The following is a 5920-nucleotide window of genomic DNA, read 5'->3' as shown; positions in this document are numbered from 1 at the left end:
AAAATCCGTTTTTGGGCGGTCGCGCGCGCACACGAGAGTCCTCCTCCTGTCCCTAGAACGTTTACATTTCTGTGTGCGATAAGGTCCTCTGTTGTGAGAATACAATCTGATGGAGAAGTTCTCTCGCACAGCACATATTGAAAGGCAGGTCACAGTCAAATGGGCCTCATTGCATTGGTTCCCCTGAGGCTCACAGGAAAATTTACTGGGTGAATTTCAGATCTTGGATTTTGTATGCCATTCTCCCCTGTTTATGTATTTCTGACCTGGGTGTCCCCTGTAGTGGCACAGACCCTGCAGATGGGTTCTAGAGTCCTTGTCAGCAACCTGGCCAATCAGAGGACATATACAGCCATAAATTGCCTTATGTCTGCATATTGAATTTTTGGGCTGTTCTGTAATAAAGGTTCTATAATCCCATCTTGGCCATGTAAGCCCACTCTTTCAGCCTGAGGGGAAGGCAATGGCAAACCTCCTGTGTACATATATTGCCAAGAAAACCCCATGGAGCAGCCAGTGTGATGTAGTGGTTCGAGTGTTGGACTACGACTCTGGAGACCAGGGATCAAATACTCATTGGGTGACCTTGGCCAAGTCACACGCTCTCAACCTCAGGGGAAGGCAATGGCAAACCTCCTCTGAACAAATCTTGCCAAAAATACACCCCTCATGATAGGGTCACTATAACTCAGAAACAGCTTGAAGGCACACAAGAACAACAATAGAACTGTAGAACTTAGAATCATAGGAGTTTATCACACTAGCAAAATCCCGTGGGAAAACTGGAGTTAAATGAGATTTAAAGCAAAGAAAACCCAGAAATGCCCAAAGTTTATCACACGACGCCACAGTTAATGTGAAATAACGCAAAGTTAATCCAAATGCAAAGCAGAGAAAACCAGCAGCTTTTTAGTTTCGGGAATAACCTGAAACTAAAAAAGCTGCCAGTTTTCTCTGCTTTGTGTTCGGATTAACTTTGCATTATTTCACTTGGGCAGTCCCTTAGTGTGATAACTCCCCAAATTTGGAAGTTTTGTTTAAATTCTAATTACTTTAAATCTCGTTTAACTGCCGTTTTCCCACCGTTTTCCCGCAGGATCTCGCTAGTGTGATAAACTCCATAGACTTGAAAGAGACCACAAGAACAATCCAGTCCAAGCTCCTGCCATGCAGGAACTCCCAATCAAAGCACCCCCAGACAAATGGCCATCCAGCTGTTTTTCTCTATTTACTCTACAACCAAATATTTCTCCAAATCTTTTGATAGATGGTTTTTTGTGGGGGTTTTTGGCTCTGTGGCCATGTTCTAGCAGAGTTTCTTCCTGACGTTTTGCCAGCATCTGTGGCTGGCATCTTCAGAGAATGCTTTGCCTGGAAAAAGTGGGTGTATATATACTGTGTGAGCCTGGGAATGCAGGAGTGATTTGCATGTGTCTTGTTCTGTGTTGATGGCTGGCCTCAGGCTGGGAGGCTAATGCAAAAGGGGATTAATGTCTGTTAATTGGTGATCATTATCTGCCGGAAAAGCCCCTGACTCTGAATGGAATCCCATTTGCATTTGCTGAGTCCTAATTTTGCTGTTCCTCAGGACTGGTAGCCAAATTTTGTTCACTTTAAGGGTTTCTTCTTTTGATAGATCAGGGAAGAATTCAGTGCTGTCTAATTGGAGTTGCTGTGAGATCCTTGATACTTTACATTTTGGAAAATGAAGATTCATGATTATTCGCTGGAAAAGAAGGAAGGGAAAATATATCTATATACTACTGGAAAATTGATTACATCTTTATTTTATTTTTTTGCCTTTTGTTGTTGCCTGCCATCAAGTCAACTTGAGCTGAATCTGCATTGTAGAATTAATGCAGATTGACACCATTTAAACTGTCATGGCTCCTTCCAATGGAATCTGGGGTTCCAGGATTAATTCGGCAGAATCAATGCAGATTTGTAGTTCGGGGTTTGTAATTTGCTGTGACAACAGAGCTCTCTCATGGAGAAGGGTACCTCACAAAACTACAAATCCCAGAATTCCGTAGCCTGGAGCCATGACAGTTAAAGCAGGGTAAAACTGCATTATTTCTGCAGTGCGGATTCAGCCTAAGACAGGACTGTTCTGTGTGGCCCTTGATCCTTGAAATTTCTCCAGCTGTTTTAACAGAGTACTTCGTATCGAGTGTTTTTAGATCGTATTAAAAGTTTTTAGCTATGTTTTAAACATTTTTATCTGTTGTACATAGCTCAGAGGCCCTAGTAGTTGGAGAGATAATACACAATGCCTTCAATAAAATAATTAAAAGTAACTTCTCAAACTCTGCCCCACAATGGAAATGCACAGACCTCTGGATACTCAGATGCTGATGGTACTTTGGATATGATATTCAGCCCTTGAGACTCAGAATCTGATGGGAACCTTAAAAAATCCCAGAGTGGGTAAATCTGCTTTAAAACATTGCTTTGTTTATTCATTTGCCAATGCATAATGCTTCTGTTTATTGCAATCTCTTCCCATGTTTTGTAGTTCTGGGGAATTGTCAGCGCTTGAGCTTTATTTTTTTTATTGTTTCACATTTCAGTATTTTTACATTTGCTAAAAAAATTAAGAGTCCCAGCAATTGATGTTTTAATGACCTCGATAAAAAGTCATAACCATGGGATGATGATGATTAAAAGCACTTAAAACCGCATATTGTCAATGTTCTCATGTAGGAATGCCCTCAACTTGAAATGCCATACCTATTTTATTGTGTTTCATGAATTACTTTGCTTCTTGGTGCATGCCGGTTGTTGCCAACGCAATTATTTTTCCTGGCATCTCAATGAGTGTTGCAACGGGATTGCTTTCCCCCAGAAGGCTTGAACCTATGAATAATGCTGGTTTTTAGAGAGGGAGGGGAAAGAAAGTGGAGGAGGTATATGCCTGAGGTTTGTTAAAATCTGTATACAGTTGGCCTTTGGTATCCACTGGAGTTTGGTTTCAGGCTCCCCATGGATAACCAAGTCCATGGATGCTCAAGTCCCATTATATATGGTGATGTTTTAAGATGGTGCCCCTTTTATAAAATTGCAAAATCAAGTTTTGCTTTTTGGACATTTTTTCCCTAAAATATTTTCAAGCCTTGGATGATTGAATCCGTGGATGCAGAATCCATGGATACAGAAGGCCAAGTGTAGTTTGGAGAAAATTGATAAGAATAGCACAGTCCTAACCATCCCTCCATCGAAAGAAGACTGTGCAGTTCCAGCTTCTTGATCTAATGCTTCCAACCCAGAAATATTTCAAACGCTGGGCTATACGGCTGGGTCTCTCCTCCCCCTCGCCTCCTCTGGAGCTGAAATAGGTTTCCAACATTGCCACTTTGCTGTTGGACACTGAGCCATAAGCGGAGTTCAGGAGAGATGAATGCTAAAGACTGGCACACAGGGAATAAAGGAGAATGGAGTGCAAAAGATGAACATTAGTGGGTTAATTGCCCAGGACGCAGTGTTGCAGTGAAGTGGTTTGGGATGACAGCGGGTCATCAACTGTGCATGACTCAGTGATGCGCAATCCTATGGCACAAAACGCCACAGATCTCCTGGATTATCGGAGCAGCTTCTCCGCTTGAAAGTGATCTCCTTTTCACAAAATGGCAGGACGCTGCTACATGTGAGCAGGCTCACTGGAAATACTGTGGGCTCTGAGTATCCACTGGGTTTGGTTCCAGGACCCCCCGTGGGTACCAAAATCCAGGGATGCTCAAGTCTCATTAGTCAATGATGTGATAAAATGGGATGTTGAGGTGGAATATCTTTTCTTATAACTTCTCCCCAAACTCCTGCATGGAGAGAAGGAGACCCGTTATTTCCATTTGCTGAGTCTGCAATACAACTGCATGACTGTTGACAACAGGGGGAACTAGGAAGTCTCTCATTCATAGGGTCACCATAAGTCAAAGCTGACTAGATAACAATTAACAACAACAAGGTTTTGTCTGTTCTTTAACATGTTATAACTTCTGTTCCCTGGATAGAAGATAGGTGCCTCCAAATCCTTAAAACCAACCCCTTTGGTGGAACACACCTTTCTTCCAATTGCCTGTAGTCTCAGACCCACAACTTGTGAGGGCAGAAGCATAGCTACGATGCTTCAAGACACTTCTGGCCAAGGGAGTCTCCAATGTGAAGTCTAAGGCTTTCATGGCCGGCATCCATAGTTATTTGTGGGTTTTTCAGGCTATCTGGCCATGTTCTATAAGAGTTTATTCCTGACGTTTCGCTGGCATCTGTGGCTGGCATCTTCAGAGAATGCTGACTTGGAAGAGAGTGGGTATGTATGTATGTGTATATATACACACTGTGTGATCCTGGGTAAGGAGGAGTGATTCCCATGTTAATCTGTTATTGATGGCCAGGCCTCAGGGTAGGAGGATATGCAAAAGAGGATTAGTGTCTGCTAATTGATTATCATTGTCTGCTGGGAAAGCCTCTGACCCTGAGTGGTTTCTCATTTGCATTTGCTGAGTCCTGTAAGTTTATCGCATGGGGCATAAACCGTTCCCCAGCGCATTCTAACGGGGACGAGCGTGGGCACGCATGGAGCGTGATGGGCACTGGATGGGGCCAAAACGCGACTTTATCGCACGGGGGAATGCCGCCGCCGCGCGTTCCCATTGCGTCCCAATTCTGTTCCAGAGGGCGCCATTTCTGGGGACTGTTTCAAAGTGTCCCCAGAAATGGCGCCCTCTGGAACAGAATTGGCAATGGGAATGGCGGCGGCGGCGGATGGCATTCCCCGGCGAAAAGTCACGTTTGGGGGCCCATCCGGTGCACCATCGAGCTCATGGTGCGCCCACGCATCGTCCACGTTAGAACGCGCTGGGGAACGGTTTATGGCCCAATGCAAAAACTTCTCATTTGGTGTCCTGCAGCACGGTAGTCGAACTTATTTACTTTTGAAGGTTTCTTCTGTCCTGTTGAAGCTGTCCAAGGTGGTTGTGGATTCCAATGGCTTCCCGGTGCATTCTGGACCGGATAGTGTGGCATGGTCCACAATGGTGTGCGGACAACAGCACTCCGGCACTGAGCACACATGAGCAGTGCAAAGGAGGCCTAAAGCGGCAGAGCACAGCATATGCACCCTGGAAAGGCCAGATCGGGCTGCGGTGTGTGGTGCCACGGTCCCTGATCTGTGCAGCAGGAGGAGGGCTGCAGGGCCACCCTTGAGGTAGTCGGCACAGCCTCTCAGTCTTCACATCACTTTCCGGAGGTCGGGAAAATGACACCAGTTTGTTGGGGGCAAGGATGCAGAACAGATTGTAAACCACATAAAGAGTGCGAGTTCAAACAAAGCGGTATAGAAATGTAAATGCAAATGCATTGGCTAGCTCGGAATCTCTCGCAACAAGCAAAGGGAGGACTATACAATCGTCATCCAGCCCAGCATATTGCGGACCGGCCCCTAATACAGCCAATTCACCCAAAATACAAAGGAAGGTGGCTATTAAAATGCAGGAGCAAAGAGATGTTGCTCATTCTTTCAACAAGGATATAAATAGTTTGAGTTGTTTCTTCGTGTAAAAAAAAAAGAAAGAAGGGAAAAGTGATATAAAGGGGCCACGGATCTTCTAACAGCCAGTGAATTTCAGATGGCAGCGGCCACTGCCTCTCCCGCGGTCCAGTCTGAGCGGTTGGATAGATGATTGTAAGAGGTTGCTGTTTAAAGGAAGAGCAATGGGCAAAAAGCCTCAGGTGCTAGAATGGAACGACGCATCCTGACGACTCAACAATAGCGCAATCTGACAAGGAGTTAATGTGCACTTAAACTCTATTGAAATAAATGGCCTTAAGCCAACCAGAAACTCTAGCTGAGCTTGCAGCCAGCATCTGAGAGCAAACAATAATGCGACAAAGAGCATATAGTTCCCCAAGCCTTACCATGCCAGGC

The 5920-nt window shown here is 44.7% G+C and overlaps 1 protein-coding gene across 3 annotated transcripts in view; it reads left to right on the top strand.

The window, feature by feature from the left end:
- Positions 1-5920, top strand: part of PNOC (prepronociceptin) — a 64841-nt gene that overhangs the window by 36140 nt on the left and 22781 nt on the right. Inside the window, exon 1 of one of the 3 annotated variants that reach the window (XM_042445034.1) lies at positions 2403-2423. The exons of the other annotated variants lie outside the window; for them this stretch is intronic. The gene's annotated coding sequence lies outside the window, so the exon portion shown is untranslated. Of the gene's footprint in view, positions 1-2402; positions 2424-5920 lie in introns of those variants that run through there. 3 annotated transcript variants of the gene reach the window in all.

Source organism: Sceloporus undulatus, chromosome 1 (assembly GCF_019175285.1).
Source record: "Sceloporus undulatus isolate JIND9_A2432 ecotype Alabama chromosome 1, SceUnd_v1.1, whole genome shotgun sequence".
NCBI lineage: Eukaryota > Metazoa > Chordata > Lepidosauria > Squamata > Phrynosomatidae > Sceloporus > Sceloporus undulatus.
This window is presented reverse-complemented; position numbering and strand designations above follow the sequence as displayed.